The sequence below is a fragment of the Heterodontus francisci genome, unplaced genomic scaffold (genome assembly GCF_036365525.1).
Source record: "Heterodontus francisci isolate sHetFra1 unplaced genomic scaffold, sHetFra1.hap1 HAP1_SCAFFOLD_93, whole genome shotgun sequence".
Lineage (NCBI taxonomy): Eukaryota > Metazoa > Chordata > Chondrichthyes > Heterodontiformes > Heterodontidae > Heterodontus > Heterodontus francisci.
The window spans coordinates 5,196,561-5,209,692 of NW_027140438.1; positions in this window are offsets into that span (position 1 = coordinate 5,196,561).

A 13,132-nucleotide genomic window follows, 5' to 3' on the forward strand; every position below is an offset into this window, starting at 1 on the left:
ATAGTGAAGGTTTGTGTTAAGATGGAGGCAATTGTGATGAAATGAATCCTGCCCCACTTTACTCTTTGTTATCAATGTCCCTGTGATCTGCAACAATTCATTCTCCCCACCCTGACGTTGTCATTAAACCTGCAGACTATGGAATCGCTGTTGATGTTTTCTGAAAAGACCTCTACCTTGGGGTGCCTAAACACGAACTCTCTGACATATCGCTCCAGCTCACCCAGACCATGACCACAACACTGTACATCATGTCATCCTTTCCCATACTATCATTGAACTCATTTCCTCTTGAGATCTTCACCCCGTGCCTGTAACCGCGCACAGACCCATCTAAATCCTGCAAACATCCACAAACAAGACTACCTCGATAGACTCAACATTTCAATCTGTTCCTTTCCGATGGAGCTTAACTCTTTCCATTGCACTTTCTCCCCTTGTCTTCTGCTGTCGCCAACCACGATTTTAACTACTCTGGTGTCCTGGCCAGCAATGTTTCCTTTTCGCCATGGACATCCAGTCCAACACTGTAAACAGGACATGTAGACTCCCTCAACTCCATCCCTCCCCAGGCCGTCCAACCACTCTACATTTACATCTCCCACCAAGATGTTCATTCCCTTTAAACTTCTCTTTCTCTCTCCAGAGCATGTAATTCTGCTGAAACTCTATCACTCACCAGGAAGATCAATCCCTTTAAAACCCAATCCATTCAAGAAATTCGGATCCCTACTACTCCATCCCTCATCAGGACGGCCATACCCTCAACACTTCTGTCACTAACCAGGATGTTCAAACCATCGACAAGTTAGCCCATTCAAAATATTCAGTTCTCTACTTTACCATCCCACACCGGGATGTCCAGTCGCTTTACAATCCATCTTCTACCAGGATGTACCTTCCACATACACCAGTATCTCTGACTACGACGTGCAGCCTCTCTGCATCGTTATCACTTGCCCAGCCAACCAGTCCTTTGACACCCTCAACTCCCACCAGCACACGGCATCTTGTTTGGGTGCATTGATGACTATTTCAGTGTAGTTTCCTGACCTAATTCTCAACTGAAAGGAATGAACTTTGAACAAAGAACAAAGAAAATTACAGCACAGGAACAGGCCCTTCGGCCCTCCAAGCCTGCGCCGATCCAGATCCTCTATCATGAACATGTCACCTATTTTCTAAGGGTCTGTATCTCTTTGCTTCCTGCCCATTCATGTATCTGTCTAGATACATCTTAAAAGACGCTGTCGTCCTCGCGTCTATCACCTCCGCTGGCAATACGTTCCAGGCACCCACCACCCTCTGCGGAAAGACATTTCCATGCATATGCCCCCTAAACGTTTCCCCTTTCACTTTGAACTCGGGACCCCTTGTAATTGAATCCCGCAATCTGTGAAAAAGCTCCTTGCTATCCAACCTGTCTATACCTCTCATGATATTGTACACCTCAATCAGGTCCCCCCTCAACCTCCATCTTTCCAATGAAAATAATCCTAATGTACTCAACATCTCTTCATAGCTAGCGCCCTCCACACCAGGCAACATCCTGGTGAACCTCCTCTGCACCCTCTCCAAAGCATCCACATCCTTTTGGTAATGTGGCGACCAGAACTGCACGCAGTGTTCCAAATGTGGCCGAACCAAAGTCTTATACAACTGTAACATGTCCTGCCAACTCTTGTACTCAATACCCCGTCCGATGAAGGAAAGCATGCCGTATGCCTTCTTGACCACTCTATTGACCTGCGTTGCCACATTTCAGGGAACAATGGACCTGAACACCCAAATCTCTCTGTACATCAATTTTTCCTAGGACTTTTCCATTGACTGTATAGTTCACTCTTGAATTGGATCTTCCAAAATGCATCATCTCGCATTTGCCCTGATTGAACTCCATCTGCCATTCCTCTGCCCAACTCTCCAATCTTTGTATATTCTGCTGTATTCTCTGACAGTCCCCTTCACGATCTGCTACTCCACCAATCTCAGTGTCGTCTGCAAACTTGCTAATCAGACCACCTATACTTTCCTACAAATCATTTATGTATATCACAAACAACAGTGGTCCCAGCACGGATCCCTGTGCAACACCACTGGTCACACGTCTCCATTTTCAGAAACTCCCTTCCACTGCTACCCTCTGTCTCCTGTTGCCCAGCCAGTTCTTTATCCATATTGCTAGTACACCTTGGACCACATGCGCCTTCACTTTCTCCATCAGCCTACCATGGGGAACCTTATCAAACGCCTAACTGAAGTCCATGTATATGACATCGACAGCCCTTCCCGCATCAATCAAATTTGTCACTTCCTCAAAGAATTTTATTAAGTTGGTAAGACATGACCTTCTCGGCACATAACCATGCTGCCTATCACTGATAAGCCCACTTTCTTCCAAATGGGAATAGATCCTATCCCTCCGTATCTTCTCCAGCAGCTTCCCTACCACTGACGTCAGGCTCACCAGTCTATAATTACCTGGATCATCCCTGCTACCCTTCTTAAACAAGGGGACAACATTAGCAATTCTCCAGTCCTCTGGGACCTCACCCGTGTTTAAGGATGCTGCAAAGATATCTGTGAAGGCCCCAGCTATTTCCTCTCTCGCTTCCCTCTGTAACCTGGGATAGATCCCATCCAGACCTGGGGACTTGTCCACCTTAATGCCGTTTAGAATACCCAACACTTCCTCTCTCCTTATGCCGACTTGTCCTAGAGTAATCAAACATCTGTCCCTATTCCCAACATCCGTCATGTCCCTCTCCTCGGTGAATACCGATGCAAAGTACTCGTTTAGGAGCTCACCCATTTTCTCTGACACCACGCATAACTTTCCTCCTTTGTCCTTGAGTGGGCCAATCCTTTCTCAGGTTACCCTCTTGCTCCTTTTATGTGAATAAAAGGCTTTGGGATTTTCCTTAACCCTGTTTGCTAAAGATATTTCATGACCCCTTTTAGCCCTCTTAATTCCTCGTTTCAGATTGATCCTACATTCCCGATATTCCTTCAAAGCTTCGTCTTTCTTCAGCCGCCTAGACCTTATGTATGCTTCCTTTTTCCTCTTAGCTGGTCTCACAATTTCACCTGTCATCCATGGTTCCCTAATCTTGCCATTTCTGTCCCTCATTTTCACAGGAACATGTCTCTCCTGCACGCTAATCAACCCTTCTTGAAAAGCCTCCCACATATCACATGTGGGTTTACCTTCAAACAGCTGCTCCCAATCTACATTCCCCAGCTCCTGCCGATTTTGGTATAGTTGGCCTTCCCCCAAATTAGCACTCTTCCTTGAGGACCACTCTGATCTTTGTCCATGAGTATTTTAAAACTTACTGAATTGTGATCACTATTCCCAAAGTAGTCCCCTACTGAAACTTCAACCACCTGGCCGGGCTCATTCCCAACCACCAGGTCCAGTATGGCCCCTTCCCGAGTTGGACTATTTACATACTGCTCTAGAAAACCCTCCTGGATGCTCCTTACAAATTCTGCTTCATCTAGACCTCTAACACTAAGTGAATCCCAGTCAATGTTGGGAAAATTAAAATCTCCTATCACCACCACCCTGTTGCTCCTACATCTTTCCATAATCTGTTTACATGTTTGTACCTCTATCTCACACTCCCTGTTGGGAGGCCTGTAGTACAGCCCCAACTTTGTAAGGGCACCCTTCCTATTTCTGAGTTCTGCCCATTTTGCCTCACTGCTCGAGTCCTCCATAGTGACCTCCTTCAGCACAGCTGTGATATTCTCTTTGACAAGTGATGCAACTCCACCACCCTTTTACCTCCCTCTCTATCCCACCTGAAGCATCGATATACTGTGATATGTAGTTGCCAATCATGCCCTTCCCTCAACCAAGTCTCAGTAATAGCAATAACATCATACTCCCAGGTACGAATCCAAGCCCGAGGTTCATATGCCTTACCTACTACACCTCTTGCATTAAAAAAATGCACCTCAGACCACCAGTCCCTTTGCGTTCATCATCTGCTCCCTGCCTGCTTAGTCACACTGACTTCATTGTTCGGGAGCAGAGAGTGCGAGCGAGTGAGCAGCTGGGAAGGTCATTTTCAAAGCAAACTTAATTTCCTTTTGTTTTCGGCGGAGACTAGGGGGCTGCTGGGTAAGTAAAAACCTATATATTTGGGCTGTTTAAAATAACGTACCTTTCATTGCAGCAGCTTATTCGGGAAGCAGAGAGTGCGAGGGAGTGAGCAGCTGGGAAGGTCAGTTTCAAAGTAAACTTAATTTCCTTTTGTTTTCGGCAGAGAGCAGGGGGCTGCTGGGTAAGTTAAAACCTATATATTCGGGCTGTTTAGAATAACTTACCTTTCTTTGCAGCAGCTTATTCGGGAGCAGAGAGTGCGAGGGAGTGAGCAGCTGGGAAGGTCAGTTTCAAATTAAACTTAATTTCCTTTTGTTTTCAGCGGACCTCCAGGGGGCTGCTGTGTCAGTAAAAACCTATACATTTGGGCTGTTTAAAATAACTTACCTTTCATTGCAGAAGCGTATTCGGGAGCAGAGAGTGCGAGCTAGTGTGCAGCTGGGAAGGTCAGTTTCAAAGCAAACTTAATTTCCTTTTGTTTTCGGCCGAGACCAGGGGGCTGCTGGGTAAGTAAAACCCTATATATTTGGGCAGCGGCTGAACCCGAGACACTACACTGTAGTGTCTCCCAACCGCCCTCCTCCTCGTACCAAAAAAAAGGAATCGGTGGTGTGTAGATAAGGAAAGGCATTTTCGATTTTTTTTTATCGTGTGATTGGTACAAACTTTTCGTTCCTTTTTTATTTAACTAAGTTAAGCTTAAGATTAGAAATGGCAGGAGATCTCAGACCCGTGTCATGCTCCTCTTGCTCAATGTAGGAGCTCAGGGACACGGCTGATGTCCCTGACTCCTTCACGTGCAGGAAGTGTGTCCAGCTGCAGCACTTGTTAAACAGCATGACGGCTCTGGAGCTGGGGGCGGACTCACTTTGGAGCATCCGCGATGCTGAGGTGGTCGTGGATAGCACGTTTAGCGAATTGGTCACACCGCAGATTAGGATTGCTGAGGGAGAAAGGGAATGGGTGACCAAAAGGCAGAGAAAGAGCAGGAAGGCAGTGCAGGAGTCCACTGCGGTCATCTCCCTCCAAAACAGGTATACCGTTTTGGATACTGTTGAGGGAGATGGCTCACCAGGGGAAGGCAGCAGTAGCCAGGTTCATGGCACCGTGGCTGGCTCTGCTGATCGGAAGGGCGGGAAGACGAGTGGAAGGGCTATCGTCATAGGTGATTCGATTGTTAGGGGAGTAGATAGGCGGTTCTGTGGTCGAAAACGAGACTCCCGAATGGTATGTTGCCTCCCAGGTGCACGGGTCAGGGATGTCTCAGATCAGCTGCAGAACATTCTGAAGGGGGAGGGCGAGCAGCCAGTTGTCATTGTGCACATAGGCACCAACGATATATGTAAAAACGGGATGAGGTCCAACCAGCAGAATTTAGGGAGTTAGGAGCCAAGTTAAAAAGTAGGACCTCGGAGGTAGTAATCCCAGGATTGCTACCAGTGCCAAATGATAGTCAGAGTAGAAATGAAAGAATAGTCAGGATGAATGCGTGGCTTTGGAGATGATGCAGGAAGGAGGGGTTCAGATTTTTGCGACATTGGGACCGGTTCTGGGGGAGGCGGGACTATTACAAATTGGACGGTCTACACCTGGTCCGGACTGGAACCAATGTCCTTGGGGGTGCTTTTGCCAATGCTGTTGGGGAGGGTTTAAACTCATGTGGCAGGGGGATGGGAACCAAATGAGGAGGTCAGTGTACGGTGAGGAGGTAGTAACTAAAGCCTGTAAGGAACTAGATAGAACAAAGAACAAAGAAAATTACAGCACATGAACAGGCCCTTCGGCCCTCCAAGACTGCGCCGATCCAGATCCTCTATCTAAACATGTCGCCTATTTTCTAAGGGTCTGTATCTCTTTACTTCCTGCCCATTCATGTATCTGTCTAGACACAGCTTAAAATACGCTATCGTGCCCGCGTCTACCACCTCCGCTGGCAACGCATTCCAGGCACCCACCACCCTCTGTGCAAAGAACCTTCCACGCACATCACCCCTAAACTTTTCCCCTTTCACTTTGAACTCGTGAACCCTAGTAATTGAATCCCCCACTCTGGCAAAAAGCTCCTTGCTATCCACCCTGTCTATACCTCTCATGATTTTGTACACCTCAATCAGGTCTCCCCTCAACCTCCGGCTTTCTAATGAAGATAATCGTAATCTACACAACCTCTCTTCATAGCTCGCGCCCTCCATACCAGGCAACATCCTGGTGAACCTCCTCTGCACCCTCTCCAAAGCATCCACATCCTTTTGGTGTAGTGTCTCGTGTTCAGAAACGGCCCAAATATATAGCTTTTAACTTACCCAGCAGCCCGCTGGTGGTCCACCGAAAACAAAAGGAAATTAAGTTTACTTTGAAACTGACCTTCCCAGCTGCTCTCGCTCGCACTCTCTGCTCCCGAATAAGCTGCTGCAATGAAAGGTAAGTTATGTAAACATCCCAAATATATTGGGTTTTACTTACCCAGCAGTTCCCTGGTCTCCACCGAAAACAAAAGGAAATTAAGTTTACTTTGAAACTGAGAATCAAAGCTTTTCACTCGCTCGCACTCTCTGCTCCCGAATAAGCTGCTGCAATGAACGGTAAGTAATTTTCAACAGCCCAAATATATAGGTTTTTACTTACCCAGCAGCCCACTGGTCTCTGCTGAAAACAAAAGGAATTTAAGTTTACTTTGAAACTGACCTTCCCAACAGCTCACTCGCTCGCAGTCTCTGCTCCCGAATAAGCTGCTGCATTGAAAAGGCAGCTTCTAGCTGCCATGCCTACCTTATCTTTACACAACCCATCCCAAATTCGAATCCTCGAATTACTATCTTCATAACTGAGGATAGGCAGGTAGCTCACAATGTCTATCATTCGCCACCAACTCAGAGAACTACCTTGATTATGCACCCCGACTTCCTCCATCATGCTTCGTGTCAGTTCTCTATTGCCTTTTCCAGGTATGTCCGTCTCTGTGACAGCAGTTCCAACGACGCCATCTTCCACATCATCATTTCCGAATTGGCTTCTGTCTTTGCTCGGGTGAAGACTCCCCTTCTTCGGGCACATGACCTGCAATTCCGCCCTCATCCCTTCTCGTCGCCACCAGAGCCATGATCCAGTTCGCCTTGTCCTCACTTTCCACAGCAACACTTACATATTCTACAGTTTTCTACAATTTCTGCGACTTCCTGTGCCATGTGACCACAAAAGGTATCAGTCCCCCCTCTCCTTTAAACAATCCAAAGGCTCTATTCCCTTTGTGAAACCCTAGTTTAGTGTTCTATCTATCCCAGAATCAATCCTCTTCCCACAAAAACATCTCATGCAAGTGTCGGATGATGCGACACCTGTTCTTTCCCCTCCTCCCTTTTCACAGAGAGTGTGCCGAACATTCTTTCTGAATGAACCAAGCATCTAATTGTACTTTTTCCAACTGAGTTCATGGTACTCATTACTCCCAATGGAGTATATTCTGCAGAGACCCAACGGCGATTGGATGAGGCTTCAGTGAACACATCAACTTTCCATTGGCACTTTTCAGCCTTAAAAGCGCTCCTGTATTTTTGAATAGCGGGTATTGGTAATGAACAAACAAGTTGAATTGGAGGAAGTGTGGGTTCGTGCTCGGTGTGGGGATCCCCTATTGACTCACGACAGTAGCAGTTACCCTGGGATCAACCTTCCTCTTTCCTATCTCATTGGCAGATATGTGGTCCTCTTTGACAGATATTTCATATTTCCCTCCCACTGCCATGTATCAGCAGCCAGACCTGGAGCCCACACTGAGAGATGGCTCTGCCGTGCCAGTCACTGCACTGTCATTGTGCAGCAGAATTGGAGACCACACCGAAAGCTGACCATGTGGTGCCTGGCATTGCACGGTGAAGCAGCGAATGACATATGAAGTCTGAGAACAAGTGACTAAATATCGGTTGTATTGAAATGCTACTCACACCCCTTCCTCCCACCCCTGCACCAAGTGATTCACGAAGTTGATTCTTCCCCTACATTTTGCTCAAATCTCCACTGCACCAGGACAGAGAAAATCCCTGCAGGAGGCATTCACATGCCAACATACTGTGAAGGCCCTAAATTATTAACAAAACATTTTGCACAAATTGACATGGATAGACGATTGACTCAGACTCCGTTAATAAATTGCACTCAAATTAATATTCATTCATGTACCAAATAATACTGTTTCCTTGAAGGCTGGTATTTTATAATTATAGAGCTGCCCCTTTTAGTTCAGCGTGGTGGACGCTTGCTGCAGTCGTAAAAATGGCACTGCAGATATTTACAACCGGCATTTTCGGCGGTGCGACCGAGAATGGGACTGGCTTCAGGTTGGTGCATCTAGACTAACTTGCTGGTGCCTGCATGGGCATGGGACTAGGGTCTGTCAAGGGCACAGATGCACTTCCCTCTTGAAAGAGGACACTATCTGCAGCTGCTGTAGCGCCAGTCTGAACCCATGGGGCTGCACATCATCAACCAACTGATCTTCATGAGAGAAAACTAAAGGACATCAGTAATCCGACCAAAGCTCCTCTCCAATCAAACCACTAAATCTGTCAACGCTGCTTCTCTACTTTTCGAGGCTGGAAGATAATGTAGAAACCACAGCCTGAATAGCAGCAGTTTGGGCTTCAATCAAAGCTGGCCTTGGTGGTTACCAGGGCTCTTGAATTGTAAGCCTAATTGCAGCTTCCGTCGAGGACAGCACATTCTCCATAACAGAACACAGGCAACTCGTCCCATGAACAGGAACGTCCAGGTGCCAGTCATAGACTGTTGGCTCCTCCATAGTCTCATCCATGATGTGGACACTCTTTAACTGGTTTCCCACACAACCGTTCTCTGCTGGTAGTATTCCAATTTCCTTTGCGTGAAGACTCAGGCATTGAATTGGTATTCCCCATGCTAGTTTGTGTCAGGGCTCACTCACCACCCTCCTCTCTCCTCTGCTGTACCTTGCAACACTGCCAGTGCTACTCACTTATAATGTGACCTTCACCCTGTACAGACTGTGCTATCTCACCATCAGTCCCATGCATTTTGCTAAATGCCGAACTGGTGCGTGCTGAAGTATGAGGGGTGACTGTTCAGTTTGGAATTGCTGGCTTGGTTCTCCTGCTTCTGAAGGGCCTCGCCATGCAGAGGATTCTGTCAGCGGAGACAGTAAAAGTGAAATATGAGAACTAGGCAGACTAAGCAACCACATAGCTGTGAGAGTGGAGAGGCACCTACAATTTTCCGCAACTCCCTTAAAGTGATGCACATTTAGGACAAGAAACGAAGAGAACCCATCACAAAACAAATCGATGTCGATGGTTATGTATTTTGTTGCGATGTGTCAGCTTTAGAGACCTGTTCAGTTAATGAGTCACGGAGCATTTTATGAATAGTTTAGATGTATGGTTGGGGTCAGTTTATATGAACTTGGTCAGTTTGTCCGTTGTAGGTCAATGAAAATATGGGCGGCACAGTGGCGCAGTAGTTAGCACCGCAGCTTCACAGCTCCAGCGACCCGGGTTCAATTCTGGGTACTGCCTGTGTGGAGTTTGCAAGATCTCCCTGTGTCTGCGTGGGTTTTCTCCGGGTGCTCCGGTTTCATCCCACATGCCAAAAGACTTGCAGAGTGATCGGTAAATTGGCCATTATTAATTGCCCCTAGTATAGGTAGTTGGTAAAGAAATATAGGGACAGGTGGGGATGTGGTAGGACTATGGAATTAGTGTCAGATTCGTATAAATTGTGGTTGATGGTCGGCACAGACCCGGTGGGCCGAAGGGCCTGTTTCATTGCTGTATCTCTAACTAACTACTGACTGTTTATGGTTAGTCACCAGTTGATGTTCTGTGTGCCATTCAATAGATGCCGTGTACATTTATTTTCTTGACCTTGAAACAGTTAAGAAATACTGTATGAATTTAGGGTGTCTCGTGTGAAAACACATATTGCATCAGTTGGAGCCATTAGTGCAGTTTATGGAGGAGGATCTACCAGTGGCGGTAAGCATCATGATATTAAACATAATGTCAAGAAAACCTGCTGTAAAAAGGGGATTTTTAAAAAAATTCATGGATAGGAAACCTACTTTAAACGTTTAATGAAACAGAAGAAGCTGGAATTCGACAGTTAACTTGTTTGGAACGCTGGCAGACAAGATGGTCACCACAATTTGTATTTGAACACCTTGCACATTCCAAGGCCTCAAAGAGGAGACACATGTCTGATGGGCCTGTACACAAAATAATGACTTGCTCTACTGAGTTAATCACAGGAGATTCCTTTCATTAGAAGGCTGCACAGAGCCAGCCTACAACATTAACCTTGAAAGAGCCAATCCTCCAGGTGTAAACGTTAACATCCTGAGGCCTGAGGGACTGAAATTACTAAACTTGAATCCCATTACAATGTTCCAGGCAATACACTGAGGCAGTCATGTGACCGTCGGTCCATCTCTGTGAAAGCTGGGAGTTACCCCTTGGAAAAAGCACACAAGCCATGTGCAGAAGCCATGACGGGTGTCTCTTTCCCTCGCTCCAGAAGACCTCGTGTGGGGCAAGTAAAGCTGTTTGCTGGATGCAAGATAGACTGTGTTCTGGACTCTAATCCAAACACCAATCAACTTATTATCACGCTGTAATTTAGGTGTGTGTTTGCGTGCCTCTGTTTGTTTGTGTGCCTGTGTGCGTGTGTGAATGTGTGGTGTAATTTTTTTCTTAGATCGGATTATTAAGTATAATAAACTCACCTCTTCCTTGTTTAACCTCAAGAAAACCTGTCCAATTGTTTATTTTACGATCACAACAAAGGAAACATGTAAAACACTCACTGAAGTGATAAATACATCCAGTGTTTAGAAAGGAATAAACCCTGCTGCGGTTAAATAAGAGGAAGGACAAGTGTGGAGTCGTGTGACCCTCATCACCTGATCGTAACAATAACCAATGCACTAATCCGTATTCCAAAGAGACAAGGATATCACTGTGCAAATGTAGCCAGTGCACTGTTTAGTCTTCCCCACCAGAGGTATAAACTGGTATTCACCAAATGAGGTAGATATTACTATATCAATGTAGTCTTTGCGCTCATCGTTGATATATAACTATAATACTGCACTGTCATACCGACAAAAGAATGGAGGTATTACTGTATGAACGCAACAATTGTACTATGCAGTATTCACCAGCAGAGGGAGGCAGTACTTGTTAAATGCACGCATGGCACTGATCAAAATCCACAGGCAGATATGGACAGTATTATATCAATGTAACTATAGCGCTGTGCAGTTTTCAGCAGTGGAATAGTCAAACAAATTATATTCTGGGCTTTGGAACGTTTCAATTCCTGCCTGTGCAATATCTGGCAAGTACACTGTTTGACAAATAAGGTGTTCAGATGAAAGCATGTCACTGACCTTGTATGTTTAGTGACTGTCACAATGTCAGGCGCTTCCTGTCAGTTCAACAGAACAACAAAGCATACAGTGAATGTTCTGAGGCTCTGCAGACTGTGAGCTGCTTTTCACATATTTCGGTAATGGAAATTATTTTTTGATTCTAAATGATCACCATTTATAAAGCACATTCCTGTATGCTTGCAGGGAACACACCACGTCCCACCCCGGACAATTCAACGATGGTGAATTTTTAGACCTTCTGATTACCAGTCAGTGTGTCTTTGTGTTCTGCTTCTCTCGACAGTCTCTCTGAGTGGCCACGTTTCCGCAAAGATTTCACAAGTTACCTTCTAAAGCAACACAGTCCTTATATGGAGTATAGTTGTGCAGCATTTCTGAGAAGAACGGTTCAGAAACACTCTGCCACTCTCCAGTTGGCGAATGCAGCAAAACTGTACAAGAAAATAAGTGATTGCTGTATTTCTGGTAATGTTGGTAATGATAATGGAGGGGACTGCCCTCAACATCAAGGCAGCATTTGACCAAGTGTGTGCCTAAAGAGATCACTTTCCTAATCCCATCATATTCCCCTTTGCCATCCTGATACCATCTTCTTCAGAAAAGTCGAAATACTGCGGATGCTGGTAATCTGAACTGTGAACGGAAAATGTTCGACCTACTTTGTAGGCGAGGCAGCATTTTTAGAAAGAGAAACAGACTTAAACTACCCTGCTGGAGAATGTTCTTCCGAACTGAAAAATGTTGTGCTGTAGCAAAGGTTAGAAGGTTATCGTGGTACATGGAAATGTGCAGTTATCAGTTCACCCATGAACTTATTGAATGGTGGAGCAGGCTCGAAGGGTCGAGTGACCTACTCCTGCTCTTAATTCGTATGCTCGTATGTCTGTATGTTCATATGACACTACCCTGAGGAACTCCTGCAGTGATATATGGGAGCTGAGATGATTGGCCTCCAACAACCACAACCTTCCTCCTTTGTGCTAGGTGTGACTCCAGCCAGCGGAGCGTTTTCCCACAAATTCCCATTGACTTCAGATTTGTTCCGGCTTCTTGATGCCACACTCGGTCAAATGTTGCCTGGATGTCAAGGCTGCCACTTTCAGGATGTCAAGGCAGTCACTTTCAACCCATGTCTTGAGTTCAGCTCTTTTGTGCATGTTTGAACCAAGGCTGTAATAATATCAGGAGCTGAATGGCCATGGTAGAACCCAAACTGAGCTCACTGCGCAGGTTATTGCAGAGCAAGTGGCGCTTGAAAGCACTGTCAACGACACCTTCCATCACGTTACTGATGATTGAGAGTAAACCGTTGGGGCGAAGATGGCCTGGATGGACTTGTCCTGCTTTTTGTGTACAGGACATACCTGGACAATTTTTCACATTGCAGGGTAGATGCCAGTGTTGTAGCTATACGGGAACAGCTTGGCTAGGGGTGTGGCAAGATCTGGAGCACAGGGCTTCAGTACATTTGCCGGAATGTTGTCAGGCCCCATAGCCTTTGCAGTATCCAATGCCTTTAGTCGTTTCATGACATCACACGGAGTGAATCGAATTGGCTGAAGACTGGCATCTGTGATGCAAATGACCTCAGGAGGAGGCCGAGA